This window comes from Myodes glareolus, chromosome 12 (genome assembly GCF_982192425.1).
Source record: "Myodes glareolus chromosome 12, mMyoGla1.1, whole genome shotgun sequence".
NCBI classification, from domain to species: domain Eukaryota; kingdom Metazoa; phylum Chordata; class Mammalia; order Rodentia; family Cricetidae; genus Myodes; species Myodes glareolus.
Genome location: NC_142037.1, coordinates 82,365,722 through 82,391,444, shown reverse-complemented (window position 1 = coordinate 82,391,444; position 25,723 = coordinate 82,365,722). Strand labels below are relative to the sequence as shown.

The window sequence follows — 25,723 nt, the reverse complement described above, 5'->3', positions numbered from 1 at the left end:
TTTACCCAAATGACACTCAACCCGAGCAACTGGATTCCATTTAGGACCTTCTTTGAGTCAGCAAGAATACTTTCAGGAAGCTTAAGACGAGATGAGTTGTGCCTTTTCAGAACCCCTTATCGTTTCCATGACCTCCCAGCCCCTCTCGGTTGAAGTATGGTGGAGTCCATTATCGGCCGGCTGTGGGAGGCTTTCCCAGCCGCCGTCATTTTCAGCTGTCAGCGCTCACATCCGGTCCTGCTTTGTGCTTACTCACCTCGCTCCTTCCCGTCTAATCCTGAACCTTCGTCTAGCATCGAGAGGCTCTGGTGCTATTAAACCCCATCAGGGAGAACAGCTCCTGCGCCAGAGAGCTGCAGCGCGCTTGCTAATGGAGTCTGCGAGACATGTAGAGCGTGGAGTTCTTCGCGTTAGAGGCGCAGAGAAGGGAAAAATAAGCCGCTTTGACCTGCATGCCGGGAAATTTCTCGGTGCACTAGTGAAATGAAGACACTCTAGACAGGACGGATGACCAGCTGAAGAACAGTTCATTGAAACAATCTTTTATTATGAAGAGTCAGGGTAGTAGTTTTATTATTATTATTTATATAAAAAAATAAATCAACAAGGCTTCCCAGGCTAGGTCATGTTCCCTTCTCACTGAAAGCTGTGTGTCCGTGTTGTCTGAGGACTGTTCAAGGGACTCTGAATGACTAATGGGAAAGTATGGGGGAGGCCTGGAGCTGGGCTCCCAGAACTGAGGGTGGGGGTGGAGGGACGCTGACGCCAGAAGCCTGCTGCAAGTCTGAGGCCAGCTTGAACCACATTGTGAGACCGCTCAAAAAAAAAAAAAAAAAAAAAAACCCGAACCCAAACCAAACCAAAAACCCATGCTGGGGAGATAGTTGGGTTGATAAAGGGCACAGAGACATGTTTAATGCTCACAATTACTTTTTTTTTAAGCCATAAATGGTGGCTCTTTGTACCACAACTGAGAGGAGACAGATGCCCTGGGCTCCACCAGAACCTGGCCTGCGATGCCTGGGGCCAGTTAGAGACCCAGAAAGAGAGAGAGAGAGAGAGAGAGAGAGAGAGAGAGAGAGAGAGAGAGAGAGAGAGAGAAGGAAGGAGGGGGGGGGGAGAGGGAGGGAGGGAGGGAGGGAGGGAGGGAGGGAGGAACTACCTGAGAAACGGTACACGTGTATGTGCGCACACATGTGCACACACTCAAGAGTGAGGGTGCCTCTTCGACCACTTCAACAGTAGAAATAGAACCAGCGGACCTGATGCAATCTCTGCCTGTTAACCGGCCAGGAACTTGGGCGCTGTTCACAGTGCAAGGAAGCTTTCATAAGGAGTGTTTCCCACCCCAACCGTTTGTTTCTCAAGAGCAATCTTGTACATCAGGAGGCACCATCAAGGTTTAGTTTTAGTTTTCCATAGCACACCGAGATCTCCACAGGACGTCCTAGGACTCAGGGCCCCTCCATCTGGCTGTACTGACTCTTCTAGAGCTCAGGATATGAATTGAAGAATGTTCGTATGTCAAGTCCCGCCTGAAGATTCACTCTGGGGCTGACTTCCCTTCTCATAAGCATTGTTGTAGAAAACATGCCCTCTGAGGATCTTTCTTGTAGTGGGGACTGGACAGAGAGCCTCATGCATAGTAGGCAGGCTCCCTACCCTGAGCTCTATCTCCAGTCCTGTGATCCTGACTGGAGTCTTGCCTTTCTCCCTGGACTTGGAGCCATTGCTGGACTGTGATTCCTAGAACAGTCCTGTCCAGTCTGGGGGCACTACCTGCCTCCACTGATTGGAATTCCTACGTTCCCAGCCCTCAAGGTGACAACTTTCCACACATGAAGTGGCCTCACAGGACACCCAAGAGTCAGCTTCAGAAGGCTCAGGGGACAATGACATTTGCTTATCCAGTCCGGTGCTTCGAAAGCATGGTCCCTGGGCTACAGCCTCTGAGAGCCCCACCTGGGAGGCCCTCCCAACTTCACCTCCACAAGTCCCCAGGTGATTTCAGTGCTGATGAGGGAAGAAGGCAGGACTTCAAGGAGGCCTTGCTGGCATATGCTGCTCTTACCTTCCGGAGATTCAGACCCACTCCCCAAGAAGACGGAGGTGATCAGACTCAAACTCCAGGGTGTCCTGCTGTATCCCGCCCCACATCCTAGAAGGAAAGCCACATATCCTATTGCGAGGGACCCTGTGCAAAACTGATCCAGGGAATCCAGAGCTGGAGGTAAGGTAAGGTTTTGGTTTGAATTTTATGCATCCTGTAATATATACGCACATATAGAACACATATCTACACAGAGAACTTCAGATTATCTGGAAAGTTGTCAGAATAAATTTTTCCTCTAGTTGTTTTATATCTATTGGCTCATGTGCTGGACAGTGTCCAGTCGATTCTCAGAAATACCATGTCAGAAATATCTGTTGACAGAGGGACCTGAGGCTAGCAGGAGGCTTTGCGTTTCTGTTCTCCCACTGACCTGGGGTTTGCATAATGCTGAATACATGGTTTTAATTCTGATCGCGAAATGGAAAAATGCCAAGTAAGTACCTGGAAAAGGAATTTTGATTAGAATAATCACCCCATTTTATGGGCTCCGAGCAAAAAGTATAGAGAAATCCATCTCAGAAAGTTCCCCACACTGATTGCGATCAGAACCACCTAGATGGCTTTAGAAAGACCTTGGAACCCTTGCTACCAACGGAGACCCAGGAGTTCAGTGAGCTGCAAGCATTCTTCGGCCAGCAGGTAGCAGAGACAGGCTCTGAACCAGATTGCTTGATAGCCAAACCCTAGTCCTGGTTCACGACCCTAGCTCACAGAGTTCAAAAGTCAGGTGGCACCCAAGTAACATGGTAGACACACCAGGAGAGCATGCTGGTCCCTACTGACTTCCTTCCCTGTGGAAATACTTGTCACAGTAAGAATGGTGTTCTCCCGGTTGGGCCACTTCAGGATCCACTTCGCTGCCATGCTGACCTCAGAGAGGAACCCTTTGGGACCCTTCTTACCAAAGCGCTTATGAGACATTTTAAAAAGAAAAGTGCAGGGCTGGGAGTGTAGCTTACTTGGGAGGTTCAAGCGCCAGTGTGATGACATGCACCCATCTCCCCAGCACTGGGAAGGTAGAAGCAGAAAGATCAGAAGTTTAAGGTCATCCTCAGTTACATAGGTTGAGGTCAACCTAGGCTATGAGATCCTGTCCCCAAAATGAGGAGAGAGCAAGCTCACATATCAGCCAATTGCTTGTAGTTTTTTTTTTTTAGGGGGGGTAGGTGGCGGTAGTGGGGTTCAAGACATAGTTTCTCTGTGAAACAGTCCTAGTTGTCCTGAAACTCACTCTGTAGACCAGGGTGGCCTCAAACTCACAGAGATCCACCTACCTCTGCCTCCCAAGTGCTGGGATTAAAGGTGTGCGCCACCACTGCCCGGCTGCTTGTAGATCCATACTGCTAAGCTGGCCCTTGTTTTCTCAGTTCTGAATCAAAAAGCATAACTTTCCTTGTAATGTCTTACACGTATTTATCTTGCATATGTGTATGTGGGTGCGCCCACGCCACGCTGCACACATGGAGGTCAGAGGACAGCTCGTAGGAGTCAGTCCTCTCCCCCCACCACGTGGGTTCCAGGAATCAAACTCAGGTCACCAGACATCTTAGTTACTATGATAAAAAACACCATGACCACGGCAATTTATAGAAGAAAGAGTATCTGGGCTTATAGTTCCTGGGGGCTAGAAGTACATCAACGGGGGCAAAGCAGCAGGTATAGGAACTGGAGCAGCGAGCTGAGGGAGGGGTCAAGATGTTCTTGAGCCACAAGCACGAAGCAGAAACAGCAAGTGGAAATGGCTCCACTGCCGAAGCTTGCCTCCAGGGGCTGCTTCCTCCGACAAGACCACACCCCCTTAACCTCCACAAACAGTACCACCCGCTGAGGACCACGTGTCTACGTGGAGACATTCTTGTTCAAAGCCCAGGTCAAGCTTGATGGCAAGAATTATTACCTTCTGAGTCATTCCCCTGGCCCCTTTCTCTTCCTTTTTATCTCTTTCAAACATCAGCAGAAGGAAACCTCAGCTTGCTTTCCCTGACACACGGCTTCCTCGCGGTTTCATCGAATACCTCCCTGTCCTGTCCTTTCCACAGCTGCTTGCCAAACTCCGTGACTGACTTAAAAGGCACGACTTTCCCTCTGTTCTCCATCCCCTTCTTCCTGGCAGCCTCCTGCGTTTCTAGCTTGTCTGGCCTGTGTTTTCTTCTCAAATGCTGCTGCAATTGTTCTCAGGTTTCAAAAAAGAAAGGAAGGAAGGAAGGAAGGGAAAAGGAAAGAGAGGAAAAGTTCTGCCTCCTGGCATCTGGTGGGGGTGGGGCTGTAAGCTGCCACACCCCTTCATACTTACAAACTCTGCTCCTTCCTAGGCCAGTGTCCTTGGACAAATTGCTTACCCTCCCAGTTTCTCAGTTTCCTCACCTGAACAATCGGGATGATGAAAGCCTGAAAGCCGCTGTCGCCAAAGGTCTGTGGAACACTAGGAACACGGTGATCACGTGTGCAATGCTCAGTCACATCAGCACGGCTTTCACACCACGCTGAGGCTCAACATTTTGCCACCAGTTACCAGATAGTAATCCAGAGCTAGCACAGAACCCAGGTTTCCTGGTCTCTGTAGAAAGGTCCCATTGTTTGATATCACCACTGAAGATGTCCTGTCTTCTGCCATCGGGGCCACCCAGTGGATGCCCAGCTGTGTCTACTTCCACGATCTCCACTAGATTATTTTTCTGTGTGTGTATCTGTGGTGTGCCTGTGTGTGTGTGTGTGTGTGTGTGCGCGCGCGCGCGTGCTGTTGGACTCTAGTGTCCAACCCAAGAAGGAGTCGCCCCCAGAGACCACCTCATACACCACAGCCGATGCAAAAGCATGAGGATTTTATTAATTCTGTCATGACAGGGTCCCCCAGCATTCGGGAAGCTGAGAGACCCCAACTAGCTGGTACAGTCTACTTTTAAAGGAGAAGGCCCCATAGAAACAAGAGGGGTTGTTCCTTGACCATTATGATTGGCTTATTCGAAACGGGCTAATACCAATAATTGACTGGAGAACTATTGTCAGATCAGATGAGGTAAGAGGTCATTTTGACCCCGTTTCCCAGGGGACTGAATCAAAACATACGTGTATGGGTAATTGTTCAGGAACTGAGTACGTGCGTGTGGAGCTGTTAGGTCCTTGGTTCCCAGGGGAGGAGGGGAAGCACTGAGGCACAGAGGCTGAGAGGGTTTGGAATTGTCAGAAATGGCTTCAGAATTGTCTTAAAGTCTTACACGCATACATTGCATGCCTGCCTAGTGCCCACAGAAGCCTGAAGAGGGTGCCAGATTCCAAGGAACTGGATTTACTTATGGCTGAATTTGCCATGTGGATGCTGGGCACTGAACCTGGGTCCTCTGCAAGAGCAACAAGTGCTCTTAACTGATAAGCCATCTCTCCAGCCCCATTTGTATGTGTTTTAATTATTGATTTTATATTTTGTTTTGATTCTTTGCTTACTCTGTTTTTAATTATAAAACTAAAACTTTTTATCTGTAAAGGTAAACATAGTAATAGTAGGGCTGGAGAGATGACTCAGCAGCGAGTTTGTCTTACAAGCAGGAGGATCAGAACTCAATCCCCAGCACCCATGGGAGCATCTGGGAATGGTAGTGCAGTTAAGTAGGGGCTCTAACATTGAACAAAACAAAGGAGTTTGCTTCCGTCCTACACACATGGTTGCACCAGTAATGGAGGTGCCAGACCCCAACAACCCAGGGCAAATAATTCGCCAACATTTTGCAATACAATTTAAAGAAATGAAGCAATTGAAGGAAGCTGTAGCTGCATATGGGGCTCAAGCACCCTTCATGTTGGCCATGGTAGAATCTTTCTCCACTCTGAATTTAACACCAAATGATTGGCTGCAATTATGTTGTGCTGTCTTATCTGGGGGAGATTATCTCCTATGGCGAGGGGAATATCAGGAAAATTGTAAGCAAACAACCCAGTTAAATGCTCTAGCGGGTCAAGGTCAATGTAATCTAGATATGTTAACTGGGGCTGAGGCTTATGCTGATTTGCAGCAACAAATTCTGTATGATCCAGGTGTATTCGCCCAAATAGCTGCAGCTGCCACTAAAGCTTGGAAGGGCCTACCTAACAAAGCAGCTGGGGATCAATTATCGAAAGTTTTACAAGGACCATCTGAACCATTCCAAGATTATGTAGATAGACTGTTACAATTAGCAGGTAGATTGTTTGGAGATGTGACAACAGTCATGCCTATAATAAAGTGACTTGCATTTGAAAATGCCAACAAATATTATAAGGAAGCCTTACGCCCTCACAAAGCAAAGAGTTTAAATGAATAGATCAGGATATGCAGAAATATAGATGAGCATTTCATTCAAGGCCAGGTTATAGCGGCAGCTATTCAACCTTGGGAGAAACATACGAGGACAGGGACTTGGAACTGGAGGCTGCAATTGTTTTAATTGCAGAACTGCTGGTCATTTTCGAAAGGAATGCCCACAGCTGATGAGGGGAAGCAGGAAACCTGGCATGTGCCCTAGATGCAGAAATGGAGTGTGTTGGACTAATGATTGCCTCTCCAAAACAGATATAGATGGGAAACCCCTGCCACCTACCATTAATCAACAGCAGGGAAACTGGCAGAGGGCCCTGCTCCAGGGCCCCAAAACCTCAGTGTGTGGAACAATGACCACGGGACCGCAGGAACAGTACCCCAGCAGAGGCCGTGTCCAGTTCCTTCCACAGAGCAATCCTTTTGCATTGCAGACCTTGTCAGAGCCACACCAGGGAGCACAGGATTGAACCTCTGTGCCTCTGCCAGAGCAGTCTTAACTCCACAAATGGAAGTGCATGCACTCCCTACAGGAGCATATGGGCCCTTACCACCAGGTACCATGGGATTTATATTAGGCAGAAGCAGTACCCTTTTAAAGGGGATCCAGATACATCCTGGGATAGTAGATGCAGACTATAAAGATACACGAGCCCGTGGCAAGCAAGGGTTCGGGTCCCCTGGAACGGCTGCCTTCTGGGTGGCACAGTTAAGTGAACGGCCCCAACTTAGAATAACTATAGAGGGAAAGGGCTTTGATGGTGTATTAGATTCTGGGGCGGATGTATCAGTTTTGTCCTTAAAATATTGGCCAAAGGCACGGCCCTTGGAAGAAGGTACTGCACGGCTGCAGGGAACAGGTCAGACAACTCCTCAAGAAAGTTCAAAAATATGAAATGGCATGATGAAGAAGGACATGAGGGTTTTTCCAGTCATATGTTGATTTAAAGGATTGCTTTTTTACTATTCCTTTGCATCCTGATGTTTGCTTTCGATTTGCTTTCAGCCTACTCTCTATTAATTTTAAAGAACCTGCATTACGCTTCCATTGGGTCGCATCACCCCAGGGCATGTCAAAGAGCCCCACTATATGCCAGTCTTATGTGGCAGCAGCACTACATCCTATTACACAGAAAAACCCCAATCTTTATATAATTCATAATATGGATGATATTCTATTGGCCGTTAAATGTCTGGAAAAAGTGCGTAATGCTTTTGCTGATATGCAACAAGCCCTAGCAGCTGCCGGATTGATTATTGCACCAGAAAAGATTCAAGCCATGCCTCCGTATTCTTATCTGGGTTATATTTTGCAATATAAGGAGAAATTAAACCACAAAAGTTGCGGTTTGATTGTGCTCATCTTAAAAACTTACATGATTGGCAGTGTTTTTTGGGTGACGTGCAATGGATGATTAGACTCTATATTTATTATCAACTGATGCAGTGATTGACAGCCATTATCCCCAACATTCATTGTTAAGTTTCTTTAAAAGCCATCCTGGTTATCTTTCCACGAATAGTAAAACCTAGGCCTCTGGTGGGAGCTCGAACAGTTCTTACAGACGGTTCCCCAAAAGGAAATGCTGTGGTCGTTTCTCAAGGCCTAGTATCCCAAACACCTGTTGGCAATGTCTCTACTCAAGCAGCCGAAATAACAGCCTGTATTCTAGCATTACAAATGTTTCCTGACGAGTCAATTAATTTATATACTGATAGTATTTACTTGTCTCAAATTATTTCTCCTTTAGAGACCACTCCTTATTTCTCCTGTGTCCCGTATACAACAATAATTATGCTGTCTGCAATATTTATTATGGTCCAGGCGGGATCCTATTTTTGTGACTCATATTAGAGGTCATACTCAATTACCTGGACCCCTGGCCAAGGGTAATCAGCTCGCAGATGCATGTTCCTGAATATTATTTGCCAGCCCCAAAGAAAAGGCTTCTAAATTCCATTAAAAAAAAAAAAAGTCACTTAAATGCTCGTTCCCTGCAGCACCATACTGGTTGCTCCAGAGCCACCGCCTTACAAATCACCACCCAATGTTCCGCCTGTGCTCCTTTTTATAATACACCATTACTGGAGTTAATCCTTGTGGTCTTAAACCGAATGACATTTGGCAGATGGATGTTACCCACCTACCCTCGGCTGGAAAGCTGAAATACATGCATGTTTCAGTTGATACTTGCTCTAAAGTAGTTTTTGCTTCGCTGCATAGTGGGGAGAAAATGAAGGATGTGATAGCTCATTGCCTACTGGCTTTTGCTTATATGGGCTTACCTAATGTTACTAAAACAGATAATGATCCTGCATACACTAGTGGAAAATTTCAAACTTTTTGTGCAAATAATGATATTAAACATATTACAGGTATTCCATATAATCCTACCGGACAAGCTATAGTAGAAAGAAGGCATATGGTTCTAAAATAGTATTTCACAAAAATAAATAGGTGGGAGTATATTCTCTCTCCCAATACATAATTGGCATCTATTTTATTTATTCTAATTTTTTGAACTGTGGATTGTGAGGGTCACTTGGCCTTGGAAAGACATTGGAATAAAAGTTCTCAGTCCTTAGGATGGGTACAAAGGAAAGACCATGTTACAGGACAGTGGTAGGAACCCACGCCCCTGTTGGCTAGGGTGAGAGGAGCTGTTTGTGAACAGTCCCAAACTTCTGCATGTACTTCTTAATGTTCTCCTTGGTTTTGTGTTTCATGTTCGCATTGCACTCCAGGTCCTCGGGTTCTTACAGAACTTCAGATCCTTATTCATGACTCATGAGTCAGCTTTCGAGCGAGGTGTTTGAAATCTTCAGTTGTGGTGATTCTGCCCCCCTTGCAGTCAGGTTTGTGGTAAGGACTCAGGCACTGGACAATGAACTGAGACATCTCCTTTCTGAATACTTCCTTGCTTTTCTTTGCCAGCTCACTGGAAGTGTCTGCTTCTGCTGTCTTGGGCTTTTTTGATGTCTTCATGGGGTTTTCATCATATGTTGGGGTTCCCAGGTCCATCTCAGCTTCATGCTCAAGGTTTGCATCATCTCCTGGGCTCTCCCAAGTGGAGGATCCCACTGAGTCTGCCTTGTGATTACATGGTAGTAATAGATCTTCCCCTCAGGATCTCGGGCTGTCTTCCAGTTGGGAGTTAAAAGAATGGTTTTTGGTTTGTTGTGTGTGTGTGTGTTTTTTAAGTATTCCTTCTTTCCTTTCCCAGCCTTCTTTGATTCCCCCTTCCTGATCAGACATCTCAAATTTTCTTTGAGATTTTCAATTGCTTTTTTACTTAGGAGGTCCTCTCTCTTTTATGTCACTTTCTCAAAGTTTTCTGAAAAATCTTTCCTTTCATTCGTAACTAAAGAACCCTTAGTTGAATTGCTGCTTATTTCAGGTGTGTTAAGCGGTGTGTGATTGGAATCCAGTCCACAAAGTATGCAGGATCCCCAACCTGGCCTCAAGATGGACCCTACAGAAAGTACATTCACTGAGGAGGCTCCTTCCTCCGAGTCCGCGGGTTCTTCCTCCCAGTCGGTAGGTCCTCCAGGCTGAACCCAGAGCCTTCACCCACAGGAGAGGCACTCGCTGGATCCAGAATGCTCTGGTCACTTTTCTCCTGCTCCTGATGTGTGGTCGACATGGTGGGAGAGCTCAGAGCGCCCTTCATTACCAATGTGACTTCATCGAGGTTTTTCATCTGCTTCTTAACCCTCTCGATCATTACAGACACATTGGAATGACCCATGGCAGCCAGCACCTGGCCAGGAGCCTTGCTCATCTCTGACATATTCTCATTAATGTCACAGCTGTCTGCTCCTTGAAAGCTACTTCACCCACACAGGACGCCATCCAGAGGCAATTTACACAAATATTCCTCTTTTCGATAGCAAGTTCAGAATAAACTCAGGCACACATCAGGTGTTTTAGCTGGTGGGCCTTTCTTGTCGGGAGAAGCGCCACCCTACGTCTCTGAGTTCTTCTGATGAGTGCAAGCCATCATCCACATGGGAAATGTCACAAGAGGAAGAGAAGTTTAGCTCTGCTTTTCCTGGTGCAGTTCTGTTCTACAGTTTTAGTAATGAGAATGCAGGTGTCTTCTGGTGCAGGCCAGCACAATAAACTCCAGAGCTTATCTCAGGCACCCTAGTGTTGACCCGATGGTTTTATTTATAACCAGCTGTGATGTTACCTTTTCGCAGAATGTCCTAATGGCAGCTTTTAGAAGACTAATTTAACCAGGTTTACACATGGTACCAAAATACTGGTTTTGTAACTTTCTTCCTATTTCCAAAAGTCATGTTGAAATTAAGGTGGAGTTTGACTATGGTAGTAGACTTCCGGTCCTTTTCTGGTGTACCTTTTTTTAAAAGTACAGGCACATAACACTAGCCAAAGATTATACCTTGATGACATTCCCAATAGGCAGATATGCTGCAAACATGCAGCAATTTAATTCATTTAATTTGGCACATGGAACTAAATTTTGTTCCCAATATCTGTGTATTTCAATTTGTTGTGCAAATTTTTGTCCAATTTTACGAGGGGAGGGCATAACGGCACAACTGGTGGAACTGTCTGTGAATGTGGAGACGTCACACCATAGACAGCTGAACATGTCTGTCCTTGACAATAGATGGTTGCTTGAGACTGTGCAGGAGAGTACTGCTGCTGTACACTGACAGACTGTTGGTTTGAATCCCAGACACGATAATTCTGTCCCTGGACTGGGCCTGGGCCTGAAGCTTGTGCTGGCATTACAGGGACATTGGAGTCTTGGTGTGCCACCACACTTTCATTCTGAGCTACATACTGTGAACTGGAAACTTCCACAGAGGCTGCCACAAGTGGCACCACTGGCACTGATGGAGGAGCAGCAAGGGATCCACACACAGGCACATAGAAAACAATGTGCATGTATACTTACATATATGCACATATCCATTCTTTTTAGAGTAGCAATAGTGAAAACAATAATGTAAGGGAAACCTTTTAATAGTCAAATCCTTCAGTAATCCTACTACATTTGGCACAAATCTTTGCTGTGGTTTGATACTGTGAGCACACAGCATCACACAGTTCTTTGTTTTTTGTTTTTCGAGACAGGGTTTCTCTGTGTATCCCCGGCTGTCCTAGAACTTGCTCTGCAGGCCAGGTTGGCTCCAAACTCGGAGATCTGCCTGCCTCTGCTCCCTAGTGCTGGGATTAAAGGCGTGTGCCACCATCTCTGGCACAGTCCTTGTCATAATCTGTCCCATCCTGCAAGTCAGAGAGGCCCCTGGACCCAGCTGCTTCAATAACATCACCTCTGACCACCATTTGGCTGCAGGGCTGCGATCTCAGCATTGCGAACATTCTGACCCTGAGCCAGGGTGCATTCTGAATAGGTAGCTTTCCTGGTTGCTATGTGAGATCCAAAGCTAGACTGGGGCCTCCACAGTGCAGCTCCCACCCACTGTCATGCTGTTTTCTCCTGCACAAAGCAGCTCTACCTTTCCACTGGCTGTGCTGACCTCAGAAGGGGCAGGGTCTAGCAGGTGAACACTCAGCGAAGGGGTGCCAGTCATTTCCTCTGGTGGAAACTTTGAATCTGCTTAAGCTGTTTAATCCAGGCAAGTCTGGATGTGGTTAAGCCAAGGCAAAGATCCAGAGTGGAGAACTGGACCAAGATCCGAGCAGTCGCTATGCTCCCAACAAAGGCAAAATCTGGTGTATTGAAGTCAAGCCTATGGCCATTCCAGAAGCTGGTGTTTCAAGCTTTGGAAGAAGGTCCAAATCACTGCAGGAGAGGCAAGAGGGAAGGCAGTATTCACAGCACAGGGGTTAAAGACTGCTCTATGGCACTTTGAGAGCGAGCTCCCTTCCATACACCCGGTGCCCAGGGCACAGGGAGCCACACTGACCTTGACTGTTAAGAGTCCTTCAATCTTTTTTTTTTTTTTAAGTCAAGGTCAAGACTAGCATCAAACACAGAGATCCACCTGCCTGTACCTGCCAAGCGCTGGGATTAAAGGTGTGCATCACCACACCTGGCAGGAAACCAGCCTTATGTTTATTGATTAGCATCCTGGCCCACTTCTGTAGTTTAAAAGGTTCTCCCAGTCTGGCAAGAGAGCGGGTGGAAAGGACTTGCTGTGTGAGCCTGACCGGCAGCCCGAGGCCAGTCCCACGTCGAGTTCCACAAAGAAATCCTCTGACCTCATACACACAGCTTGCACGCACCCTACACACTCCCCGCCCCCCCCCCATAATAATAGTTTTCAGGCTTTCTCTTGTTCCTTATTACTTTACTGTCTTTCTTAATTAACTGTCAGAGTCCTTAGCTGGACTGAGACCTAAACCCTTCCACTGAGGAGAGAGAAAAGAAGCTTAGGCCCCCAGAAGCACTTCCATCGTCTTTGCAACAATGTTGCCATCGGTTGAGGGTTGGACAAGGTTTTAGGGAGCATGACCACTGTGCACATCTGCGTCCACACACCCCTTCACACTGAAACCCTGGTTAAGCGCTTGTTTCTCCAAAAGACTCTCCTGGCAGCTACCTCCTCTTGTGGAGATTGTCAGAGGCCTCTGGCTGGGATTTCAGAATATTTAAAGTTAAAGTTCCGATAACTCAGACTCTAGGGTGAACAGACCTTTCACCCGGGTGGGTCTCAACACCGCCCAAAAGTTCTTTTATTCATTTGTAGTAAAAACAGTCTGTCTTCATCCTAACACGTCCACAGGAGAGTGCTTTCTGGAAGGAAGGAGCTGAGATCAGCACTGTGCTGCTGATTTAAGATTAAAGCAAAGAGGCCAGCTGCTGCAAGAAACACCGTTGCTGGGCCGGGCCATGGCCTGCTAACAAGTTCCCACTTTTCACTATCCAGTAATAGATACTTTGTTTTTGTTTAGAGACAGGATCTCCTTACAGCCGGATCTAGCCCCAAAGGCACTTGAGTAGCCAAGGATGACCTTGAACTCTTAGTCCTCCTTTTCACAAACTCCCGGATCACAGCTATACCCTACCCCCACAGGGCTCAGGTGTTATTTTTCCTATTTTATATGAGAAACAAGACCCTCACTCTGTAATATCAGATTCACGAGACTAGAAAAGGCCAATAGTTCTTAATATAAGATTCTGCAGACGAGGACTCCAGCAGGGTGTAAAGGCAGGCGGGGGGGGGGGGGGGGGGGGCGGCTGGTGCGACAGTTTGGCTTCAGACTGGCTTTTAAGGCTCCTAATTCCGTGAAATCCTCGCTCTCCTTTCCCCACAGGCTGGTACTTCAGAGAATTGCAATCCTCATGCCCTTCCAGCCTAGTCCCCTTCCCAACTCCCTGTCCCATGAGATCGGGATGCAAAGCCTTATGGGATAAACGTCCTGAGGCAGCAGATTGCCTGCTCTTCTCTAACTCCCCAGCCAGGAGGGGAGAAGCCCTGGAGTCTCCTCCTGCTTGTCTGTGATGCTCTCGTGAGTCCTAAGCGCATCTCACACCGTGGTCCATGACAATGCATTTTTACAGAAGAGAGTGTCCAATCCTCTGGAGCAGGTGTTGACAAGCAGCTGTGAGCCACCTCATGTAGGTTCTGGGAAACCAAACTTGGGTTCTCTTGAAAAGCAGCAATAGCTCTTCACTGCTGGGTCATTTTTCTAGCCCCAGAGACAGGGTTCTCCATGTAGCTCTGGCTGTCCTGGAACTCACTCTGTAAACCAGGCTGGCCTCTAACTCACAGAGATCCTTCTCTCTCTTTCTACTTTTGTGAGTCCTAGGGGACTGGAAGCAAGCTGTCAAGCTCACCTGCAAATGCCTTTACCAACTTGCTGGCCTGTTTCAGCATTCTTATCCGGGAACATCTGTACATAAAATAAATAAATACTCTGTGCCAGCAAACTTGATGCCAAGTGTTGTTACCTGTGCTGAATTTTTTAAAATTTAAATTGAATGTATATTGGTGTTTTGCTTACATGCACCGTTTGCTTACTGTGCACCGTTTGTGTACCTGGTTCTTGGTGCCTGCAGAGGCCAGAAGAGGGCACCAGGCACTGACTGGATCCAGTGGTTGAGAGGCACCAGGAGGGGACTGCGAATCAAACCTGGGTCTTCTGCAAGGGCAACCAGTGATCTTAACCACTGACCCATCTCTCCAGCCCTATATGCTGTGAATTCTTTATTCTTGACTGGAGAAAAACTTCCATTGGACCCTGGAGTGAAGGATTCTTCTCTTCTCATGTCTCCTTGATCTTTTGTGTCCCTCTATTCTATCTCAGTCAAACTATTGCCCAGGCTGGCTGACAAAACTTGCCAATCATGCCTCAGTCTCCAAAGTGCTAGAATCACAGGCATGTGCCACCACACGCAGCCCGGATGTACCATTTTAAAAGCTTCCAAAGCTCTCAGCCCCAGGCTCACCACTGGCATCTAACAGAGTGCTCTTGTGACTTGTTACTGCATAAACTATACTAAGGATAACTGAGAAAGAGAAGCCTCTTGTTATTCCCCCCAACACCACAATCAAATGTTTTCCTTTCTGTCTGGTCTTCACTAGATAAATACGTTTTTCTTATACATACCATCTCTTCTATCATGTGTCTGTCCCTCCCCACCACACCACCACCAAAAATGAAATACAGTGACCCTCCTGAGGGTCTGGAGATGGTGGAGTCCTCAGCTGGTAGAGTGCTTGCCTATAAGCACACAGCCCTGGGCTCCGCTCCAGTCCTGCATAAAGCAGGCGTGGCAGTACACACCTGCAATCCCAGTACACAGGAACCAGAGCAGAGAATCGGGCGTCTGAGGTCATCCTTGACTGCGTAGAGAGTTTCAGGCCTGCCTCCAACAGAGGCAATCTGTAAAATAAATAAGTAAATACACAAATACCTCTGAAGTAGACCTAACCTTAGGTTTCTGTCACTTGCCTTCTAATCAGCATTTAGAGGCTGATGTCACCACAAGAGGCTCCTTTGGTGCGTGAGGATGTTCTGAGAAAAACTGTGAAGGATACAGGGATGCGGGGTTCATGCCCCCAGGGGATGATACACAGTGGCAGACTACCGGGAAGACGGCTTTGGTCCTATCTTTCACACACATCCACGTCACTCGCTCACCAAAGGACTTTGAACTAGACGTGTCCTTAGGTACCATCCAGAGTTTGCACCTTACAGATAAGAGATACATTGACTTTTCCAGATAGGGAAGTGTCAATGACAAGGCTGGGAAGAACCCCAAGCCTCCTGAGTCCCCGAAACTGACGGATTTTCAGGGCCCTCTTCCTTATTGTACGTCTGTAAAGTTCTCTGAAGCAGAATGAAGCGATAGAGTTAGGAAGGAGGAGCTGGAATGGGACTGTGTCCTCAGAGTTCATAGGTTGCAAACTGGAGTCTCCAATCAGTACATCGATGATGCTTAGGGTGGGGCCTTCAGGGGGCACATGGGGATAGATGGGGTCATGAGAGCAGGATGCCCGTGACCTCACCGAGCTGTAAGAAGAGCAGGGTGGAGAAATGGCTCAGCAGTTAGAAGCACTGGCTACTCTTCCAGAGGACCCAGGTTTGAGTTTCAGCACCTGTACTGTCGCTCATAACTCCAGCTACAGTGTCTGTACCTGCAGTTCCAGGGGATCCCGTCGTCTTCAGTCACCAGGTACCAGCGTGCTGTACAGGCTGTGTACAGACAAAACATCCACACACGCAGAATTGAACTAGGAAAACGTAAACAAGAGAGAGCTGAGCACACGCGTACCCTCACCACTGCCGTGTTGCGATGCGTTGAGAAGGCCCTCATACCATGCTGGCACCTGCCATTGTACTTCCTGGCCTCCAGGACCACAGAGAATAAACTATGAATTACTGAGTTTGTGTTATTCTGTCATAACATCAGAATTTGAGACAAGAGGCTCATATAGTTGATTTACTGCAAAGGTTTTTTATTTCTGTTTCCTGTACTGTAAGTGTTTGAGTCTCAGTCTGTAACATTTAATGGAAATTGTTCCCACCAAAAGTGAGAAAATATGGGTTCAATCTGTTCGCTACAGTTTATGAGTACCGAGCCCTAGGCTAGCTTAATTTCTTTGAGCCTTGGTTTTATTTGAAAAAAACAGCAAAGTCCAAGAGTCAATGAAAGCTTGAGAATAGGTATCGAATGTTCTGTCCTTTGACCCAGTAGCCCCTCACTTCTGGAAATCAAATAATTCTGCATTGGAAAAACCACGTGCTCACCCCCTTGGATTTCAGCTCCTGTTTTCTGAGCCTGCCAGTGTGTGTGCCCTAGCTGGTGTGTGTCATTAGACATGGGCATTGCAGGGCTACAGGAAGGACTGCTGTCCACAGAAAAAAAATCTCCTTGTCTGGAAATATGCAAGGTGTCAGAGGCAGAAATCTGCCTCCCTCACAGCCCATTTCTTTCTGATATGTTGGTGTGTGTGTGTGTGTGTGTGTGTGTGAGAGAGAGAGAGAGAGAGAGCGAGAGAGAGAGACAGAGACAGAGAGACAGAGACAGAGAGACAGAGACAGAGAGACACAGAGAGAGGATAATAAGTGTGAGGTTTAATTTAAGACCTCTGCAATGGTAACTGGGGGAGGTGTCTTAGTGGATAAAGCACTTGTCCTGTGAGGACTGGAGTTTGAACCCCAGCACCCACATAAAAACCAGGCAGTTGTCACTGCCGACCTGCAACCCCAGCAGAGACAGTGCTGATTGTGGAACCCAGCAGTATATCCTCAGTCCAACATGTTTCCCGTGCTGAAGACTGAATCCCGGGTCTCAGGATGCTAGGAAAGCTCTCTCACTGAACAATAGCCTAGCACATTTTTTTTTTTTGAGACAGGGTCTCACCATGTAGTCTTGAATTCACCGTATAGCCCAGGCTAGCCCAGAATTCTCAACCTCCCTGCCCCCTACCTCATCTCCTATATACTGAAGTGACAGTTGTGTGCCACCTCAACTGGCTCCAGTCTGTCCCATTCTGCAGTTTTGCACTAAGGGCTCCCGTGACCGGTGCTTCAGGATCAGTGAGTCAAACTCTGTATTATTTGTCTGGGTTTTTAAAAGTCCTTGTGAGTTTTTATCAAGTAAGACACTTAGTGGAGGCTGGAGAGAATGTGTATTAGATGGTTTGGCATGCTCTATCATCAAATATGTCCTTTGACTCTGGCATATTTATTTTACATGTGCAACGTGAATAAAATCTAGTCAAGGGCATTCCTTACAGCCTTTTTCTAATAGCCAAAGAATGGAAACTAGCCAAATCCTATCAGCAAGGGACTAAGTAAATCATGGAAGGTAGCCATCCAATGAACTGCTCCAAAGCTATTAACAAGAATGATATCCTGCTATGGACACATTTCAATATATAGTCACACAGGGAGTTTGGGCCAATGGAACACATATATTATAACGTTCCCACAGCTTATATTACCCAGTGTCCTTGTCACCGTCTCAGCCTAAGTGAAGGTATTTCTGTGCTGACTTTACACAACAATGACATTTCACAATGACATAATGCTCAGCATAGGCTGCCCCTTTTAGTGATATTTTAAAAATGAGCAAAAGAAAACAGGGTATGTTGTGTAAAATGTTGTGTAAAAGGTAAAAGGCACAGTGGCGCTTGTACCATATACAGAAACTCTAGACAAACGAGCAGCCACATAGTGGAACGAGCAGAAGCTTCCAGAGCAAGCAGGGGCTGTGTCAAAGTAGCAGGCACCCTGAGCACCGGAGAGCAGATGAAAGCAAGGGCGGGAAAGGAGAAGACTGGGATGGAAATGTGGGATGTGGGAAGACCTAGAACAATGTCATGTCCGTGTTCTTGTCTCTCACGTGGAAATGCGAAGGTTTGATGGGGTGGCTCAGTGATGACCCGAGGACCCTCTCAGGGACCCACATGATGGAAGAAAACAGCCCATCCTTCAAGTTGTTCTCTGACCCCCACCAAGTGTTATGGTGCCTGAGCGCTATACATCAAGACCTTGTCAAAAAGAGAAAGGAAGAAGCCGGTGAGAGGGTTCCGAGGGAAAAGGTACCTGCCGACCAAGTTTGGCAACCTGAGTTTGATCCCTGGAACACACACGGTAGGAGAAGAGGACCAGCTCCCATAAGTTGCCTTCTGACTTCCATATGCTCGCCGGGGCTCACACTTACTCCCCTGTACATAAACAAATATAATTTAAAAACTTAAGGAAGAAATCCTGGTCCATGCTATAATGACATGGATGAACCTTGGGGAAATTCTGCTAAGTGAAATGAGGCAGCCACTGAAGGACACACATGACAGGATTCAACCTAAGTGAGATGCTTCGTGTGGTCTGGTCCATGGAGAATGAAAACGGCAGAATGTGGAGAGACCAAAAGGAGAGAGCCCTAAGGATGGTGGGCAGAGAGAGGGATCGGATGAGGAACGAGAACTCATTTCCAGGCCAGTGTGTGATCCATATCTCCTCCCAGTAAGGAATAATTGGAGTCTTTGGGCCAACTTCAGGATAGTATGAAGGAGGAAGCTGAAGCCTGAGAGATGGAGAAACAGCTTCTGGAAGGTTCTAGGGTGGTTCTCCTTGATATTTCTAATTTTTAAAAAATACTGCCCAGTCATTGTATAATGTGTTCTCTTTACAACGGGAATACTGCGTCTGTTCATGGAAAAGTCTCTTTATTGAGTAATATAACATTTTTTTAAAAAAATCACAGCTAGGGAGAGACCTAACAATATATTTCAGGGCTTTTAGAAAAGAGCAACAGAGAACTCTTCAGTCTCGAGTCAGGGAGCCATGGTTCCAGCAGGCTACAGAGAAACAGGATGGTAAGGAGAGACCTAGGCTTGTTTTTTTATTAGTTTATTTATTTATTATTTATTGGGGGTGGCAGGCACATGCTCCACAGTGGAGGTCAGAGGGCAGCTTGGATGAGTCAGTACCCTCCTTCACCATGTAGGTCCTGGGGATCAAACTCAGGACTTCAGGTTTGGTGGCAAGTGCCTTAGCCAGCTGACTTGTCTTTCTAGTTCTTTTCTTTCTTCTTTCCTTTTTTCCTCCCTCTCTCCCTCCCTCCCTCCCTCCCTCCCTCCCTCCTTCCTTCCTTCCTTCCTTCCTTTCTTTTCAAGACAGGGTTTCGCTGTGTAATAGCCCTGGCTATCCTGGAATTCTCTCTGTAGACCAGGCTGGCCTCACACTCACAGAGATTCACCTGCCTCTGCTTCCTGAGTGCTGGGATTAAAGTCCTGCGCCACCACTGCCGTTTCTTTCTTTTTTATAAATAGGATTTTGAGTAAATGGGAAAGATATGTAATTTTCATTAAGTATTTTAAAGCTCTTGGTTACAGTTACTTTTTTTCTAAAACAAGAGTGACACACTTAAATATGTGTATAACCCATGCACTTTGTATAAAGACATAGAATGCATATTTAGCCTTCGAATGTTTAGAAATAAACACAGAAGTATACATGTAGGCTAAACCAGCAGGAATGAGTGACAGGCAAGTTCAGATCCTGTATATCCTGAACTTGTCTGCTGGCAATCTGCCTTTCGCTTGGAGCCCCTGGAAAGCACAGCTCAGGGGAAAGACACTGGAACTGTGCACGGGTCAGAGACTGTGATGTCCGGAGCGAGTGTGGGTCCCTGAGTCAATGTGTTGGGGGTAGGGAGTAAAGGAAACTGGCTTGCTCAAAATTAGCCCAAATGGGAAGTGGGTTGACATTCAGAAGGTCACAGAACCCACAGGCCAGAAGAGCCTTGGTTTCCACAGGGACAGGAACCAGAGGGAACAATGTCACAGGCCAGGCCACTCGGTTTCCCAGGACCTCCTGTTTCCCATCTGCTGCCCTGCATGAGCAATACCAGGAAAGGCACATTATAAAAAGTCTTGCATGCAGGAGACAGACGATGTACGGCAGAACCAAGTAAATCAGAATTCTAGCACTGAGGAAACAGAGCAGAAACCCAAAGACTTGAATACCCAAGCTCAGAAAAACAGGTCAAAAGAAATCAGACAGAGGCAAGTCAGTGCTTGTTACAGTGTAGCAATCGAGAATGTGGGCAGGCCGGCTCTTCAGGCGCTGCTGCTGAGAGGAAAGGCATGCTGGCAGTGCGTGCGTGGTAACTGTGTGATTGTGCTGATATTTATCCACTTAAAAGAAGAAATCGCCATGTTAAATTCTCTCCTTTTTTTTTTTCTTTTTGGCTCTTGGTGATCTCTCTCTCTCTCTCTCTCTCTCTCTCAATAGGAATAAAGTCAGGCAATGAGGCAACTCCCTGGAGAAGCCCTGACACTCTTGAGTATGTTCTTTGGCTCTGTGATGAACTTCTTCCCAATTTCCTTTTTAAAGAGTTAAGCAATGAAGGAAAAAGCAGAACTATATAACAGCAGTGTAGTAATGTAGTATTTTTTAAACTGTGAGAAGTGCTCCAACAGAGTCCTCCAGACACTGAAATAACAGGCAGAGAACTCCTCAGAGCAGCCGCTGAGCCGCCCAAGTGGGGAGGGCCTACAGCTTCGGCGTCAAGGCTCTAGGCCAGAGGTTACAGCTCTTTCAGAATGTGTCTAGCAGGCTTTCTGGTTCTTAGCAGAAAACCACCCCTAGAGTAAGGCCAGGGAGGAGCAGGGGAGGAGGGGACTCCAGGTCCCACAGACTTAGATGCATGTCCCTGGAGCCACTGCCAAGGACAGAGAAATCCAGGGAAGCTTCGAAAGACAGAAGCTGGATCAGTGAGTAAACATTAGAGAGTCAGAAGTCAGAGGTGCTGGCGGCACCAGCTTTAATCCCAGTGCTTGGGAGGCTGAAATAGGTAGATTACTGTGAGTTCAAGGCCAGCCTGGTCAACAGAGAGAGTACCGAACAGTTAGGACTATGTAATGAGAACCTGTCTCGAAACTTTTTAAAAATAGAAGAAAAAAGAAAGGAGGCTGTTTGCAGAGCCAGTCCTTGGCCCTGGGGAACAACAGCCTTTTGCTGGAGATGGGACACACAGGTAAGGATGTGGTGATGACCTCCATGGGCGGGAAGCAGAGCCAGAGCAGAATTCTCAGAGAAAGGTCAAGGCCTCTCTGTGGACCACAAAGTTCCCCTAACAGACCTAAAACTGCAGTAAACAGGTCCTCGGACTAGGGGTGTGGCTTTGAGGGGTGTGGCTTCGCAGTTCAAAGCTTGCCTTGCCCGTCTGGAGCCCTGGGTTCCATTGTGAGCCTCGCTGCCACAAAAACAGCCTCCCCTGACTCTTCAAACCCATCTCATTCTTACCTCAGTTGCTCACACCCAAGTCAGATGGTCATTTTACAAACGGCACAGAATCTGCGAGACAGGACAATGGGTTTGGGTATGTTCCCAGTGACTTTCTCTCCTCTGATCCACCAAGGAGGTGAGGTCTTTGCCACACACCCTCCCACCCCACACCTCCTTCCTCCTTCTCCTCCTCCTCCTCTCCTCCTTCTCCTCCTCCTCCTCCTCTCTTCCTCCTCCTTCTCCTCCTCCTCCTCTTCCTCTTCCTTCTTCTCTTTCCCCACCCATCTCCTACCCCAGGTCCTCAGCAGAAGCTCAGGCTGCTTTACCTGAAGCAGAATCTCTGAAAGTTGCCTTCCTCTTCGGTTTTGTTTTCTTAAACTGAAGAGATGATAGTTTTTCCTCTTTCAAAAATGTTTTCTTTACTTTTGAAAATTTTATCACACATGTGTATAATGAAATGTGTGACCCCAATTTCCCCCTTCCTACTCTCCCCATATACTCTCAACTCCTCCTTCACTTCATGTCTTTTTTTTTTTTTGACAACCCAAACAAGTCCAGTTTATTCTGTCTATAAGTACATGAGTGTGGAGAGAATGATGGGCTTAATATGATAAATGACGTGCATGGAAATATCACAGTGAAACCCTTTATTTCATCTAATCGACCTATGCTAAGAAGAAAACAAAGCAAACAGAAAGAGAAGCGTAGGGTTTCCCGCGTTCGTGGCGTTTTCAGTTGCTGACTGCCCATGCAGTCAGCACCAGCTTCTCTGACTTGGTTTGACAGCGTCCTCTCCCAAGGGCTGGCCTCTGAAGTAGTTATAAATCTACAGCATAAATCCAGAGGGACAGCAGCAGACCAGCGGCTGCCAGGAGCAGGATGAGGAAGGATGTAAGGAGACGGTGGAGGGTGGGAGACACATTCATTATCTCGGTGGTGGTGGCTTCGCTGGTATTTATATAAGTCTAAGCCTGTCAAGTTTGTATTTTATGTGTGTGATTCATAATTGTATTTCTTACAAAGAAAGAAAGACAAGAGGGGTTGGAGATGGCGCAGTGGACACATGTGCTTGCCACTTGAAGCCTAACAACCTGAGTTTGATTTCCAGAACCAACATGGTGGAAGGAGAATTCAGACTCCCAGAAGCCGACCTCTAATCTCCACACATGCCCTGTGATATGTGTGCATGCACACACAGGCACACACACACACAAAGTAAATAAATAAAATGTAATTTAAAAATGTAAGCCCGTGGATGATGCTAAAGAGGTTGTTTTGTGGTTAAGAGTATTTATTGTCTCAGAAGACCCAAGTTTTCTTCCCAGCACCCACAATGGGCTGCTCACCACCCCTGTAACTCCAGGTCAAGGAAATCTAACAGCCTTATCTGGCCTCCATGGATACTGGACACACAGAATACACCTATTAACTAAATGATAATACATAATAAATAAATAAAACACAGCATTAAAAATAAAATAAGTTATGACCATATGAAAGTAGTTACCTGGAAAATAAATATTTTTAAAGCCAGAATAAAGGAAGCTAATTAAGTTAAATAAGCATGAACTAACAGCTGCATACAAGAAAATTTGTAAAATAAGCAAAGACATGGAGAAAAATACTTAAAAAGAATGTATTTGATATAGGATCTCTATTGGTTTGGAATTGGAGATGCTGGTGTTGACCAATGTTTGTTTGATAGATTGTATTTACCTTAGCTGGGTCTAATCCCCTGCACTCACCTTTATCACCATAGTAACAATGTCAGTAGACATCCTCAGGTAGAAAAATAAATACGTACGGATGCTAATGAGAGGGTGTGTAGCCTAACCCCACAGATCCCCAAGCTTGTTACTGAAACATGGTAGGATTATCTGATGACAGTGAGATTGCCTGGCGCACACACCCCTGTGCAGCAGCTCTCCTCAAACTGCTCTTTTGAGGAGTTTGCTCAAAGGAACCAGAGCTCTTTAGAGAAATGGCTGAATCCGGGGCGGAGCAGAGGCAGAGAGAACACGGATGAGCCTCGAGCGTCTTCTACCAGGAAGTACGGAAGGGCTCCCCAATAACAGGAACAGGTTAGAAGAACACAGACGCCAGTTTGAACAGGTGTCTAGTGGCAAATCTGGTTCCTTCTAAAACTGAAATGACACAGGTATAAATAATTACAAACTACAGAGAACAAAATGGGCTCCTAGGGATTGTCCTGATAGAGCCAAATAAATGGACTGATCTGTTTACATCGTCTCAATTCACCATAAAATCTGGACAAATTACAGAAGGAGCAAGGCATGGTGGCTCGCAGCTCATCCCAGGTCAGTCCGGGCTGCATGATGAAACTCTGTCTCAGACAAACCCACAAATAAACAGATGACAAATCCAAAGAGGGGAAAATGTACAGTCAAACTCCACAGTCTTCACCTCGGCCAAGCGAGCAAAATAAACACCTTTGGAATCCAGCAGGCTAGAAACATAGAGCGTGTCCCGTTTGGGGTTGGTCCCAGTTAAACTCAGGTCCTGTGTCTCTGGCAGGATTGACACAGCTTCACCTGAAGAGTCAAAGTTTCGGAACCTGTTTCAAACATTTGAAAACTACGGAGACATGACAGCTAAGTGGCAGGATTTCCCACTATAAGTGCTATTATTATAAAAGGCCTAGGTGGGTCAAACAAAGAACCTAAACCGGATCCAGGGATGACATCATAGTATAATATAAATGCTTTGGTTCTGACGTATTAAAAAAAAATCCTTGTTTGTAGAAAATAATGTGTTAAGTTTTATTAACTGTGCTTCATTAAAAAAAAACTTACAATGATAGGCCATCACCTCCGCAGTGTGCTCACTGTGAACTCTAGGAAGGAAGATGGCCTTTGCACTTTGGTGCAATGTTTCTGCATTTGAGATTGTTTCCGAATGGAAAGAATGGACACCAACTCCTGGAGAACAAGTAAGAAATAACTGCAGAGCCAACCATGGTGGACTGCCTGTTGTTCCAGCACACTGGAAATTGAGACAGGAGGATTGGGAGTTCTAGGCTAGCCTGGGCTATATAGTGAGTCCTTTTCTTGAAATATAACCCCAAGGGCTGAAGGTGCGGTTCCATGTTAAGCACTTGCTTAGCATGCCCATGGCCAAGTACCGTACAAGAGCAGAATTTTGTTAGAACAAATTCCAAAGTTAGTGGCAGGAGCATGTGGAGAAGGTACAGTGAAGGCCAGATCCTGGACTAAAGGAGTCACCATATGACCAATGGAAAGACCTATACCAAGGCATATCATGAATGGAGTCTCAGGGAATGGAGGACGAAAAACACATTAAGAAATTCCCAATAGGAGGAAAAGCATTATCACGGTGTTGTCTTCAGGAGAAACCCAGGGGATCCGGGATCAAATGCCATTGGGTTTTGAACCTCTACATGGGAAGCCTTTATCATGAAGAGAACATGTGTTCTGTCTCACGAGTCATCAAAGCGAGAGTAAGAACATTCAGATATTTAGTCTCGTGACTTTCACACATAGTATTCTGTGTTTTTAGGGAAGGGAGGTGACAGTCATCGCGGCAGCAGGTGTTTGTCATGCTGCATGCGTAGCGAGCATTGAGTGATGGCTCTCAGCTTCCTTCCTCCTTGATCCTGAGTCTCAGACCACAGCCTGTAAAATGCTACCCAGATTCAGGATGGATCTCTCTCCTCAGTGAACCTAATCTAAGTAATTCTTCACAGACATGCCTAGAGGTTGGTCTCATAAGTGATTATAGATCCTGACAAATTGGCAATCAGTATTAACCATTACCAGCCTACTCCTTCTCAACCCAACACCCAAACACATCATTCTGAAGCCATGACATTCCTCTTCTTGTCCCCATAGAATCATGAGAAACACACCCATTCAACTTCAAAGGTCCCTGTCTTCTTTACTGGCTACAACACTGTTCAAAGTGTGTGTGAAGGCAATCTCTGAGCCTCAAGTTCCTAGAAAACCAAAAGATAAGTTATATTCTTTCAATATGCAATGGCGCAGAATGAATGTTCTCATTCTGAAATGGGGTGGGACAGCTCAACAAGTGTAGAAGGCTGCAACCACACTCTCCACCTTAGATGGCGCTGCACCGCCAGGTGAGCTAGAAAGCTCAC

The 25,723-nt window shown here is 46.4% G+C and overlaps 1 long non-coding RNA gene and 1 other non-coding gene across 2 annotated transcripts; both read left to right on the top strand.

Annotated features, from left to right (window-relative positions):
- The first annotated feature begins 1,584 nt into the window (after positions 1–1,584).
- Positions 1,585–14,311, top strand: LOC125392390 (uncharacterized). The gene is made up of 3 exons (XR_007229489.3): positions 1,585–2,230; positions 9,800–9,939; positions 13,657–14,311. It is a non-coding gene; the product is annotated as an uncharacterized LOC125392390 (long non-coding RNA).
- Positions 14,312–20,881: 6,570 nt separating this feature from the next.
- On the top strand, positions 20,882–20,944 carry LOC125392513 (U7 small nuclear RNA). Its single transcript, XR_007229568.1, has one exon. It is a non-coding gene; the product is annotated as a U7 small nuclear RNA (small nuclear RNA).
- The last annotated feature ends 4,779 nt before the right edge of the window (positions 20,945–25,723 follow it).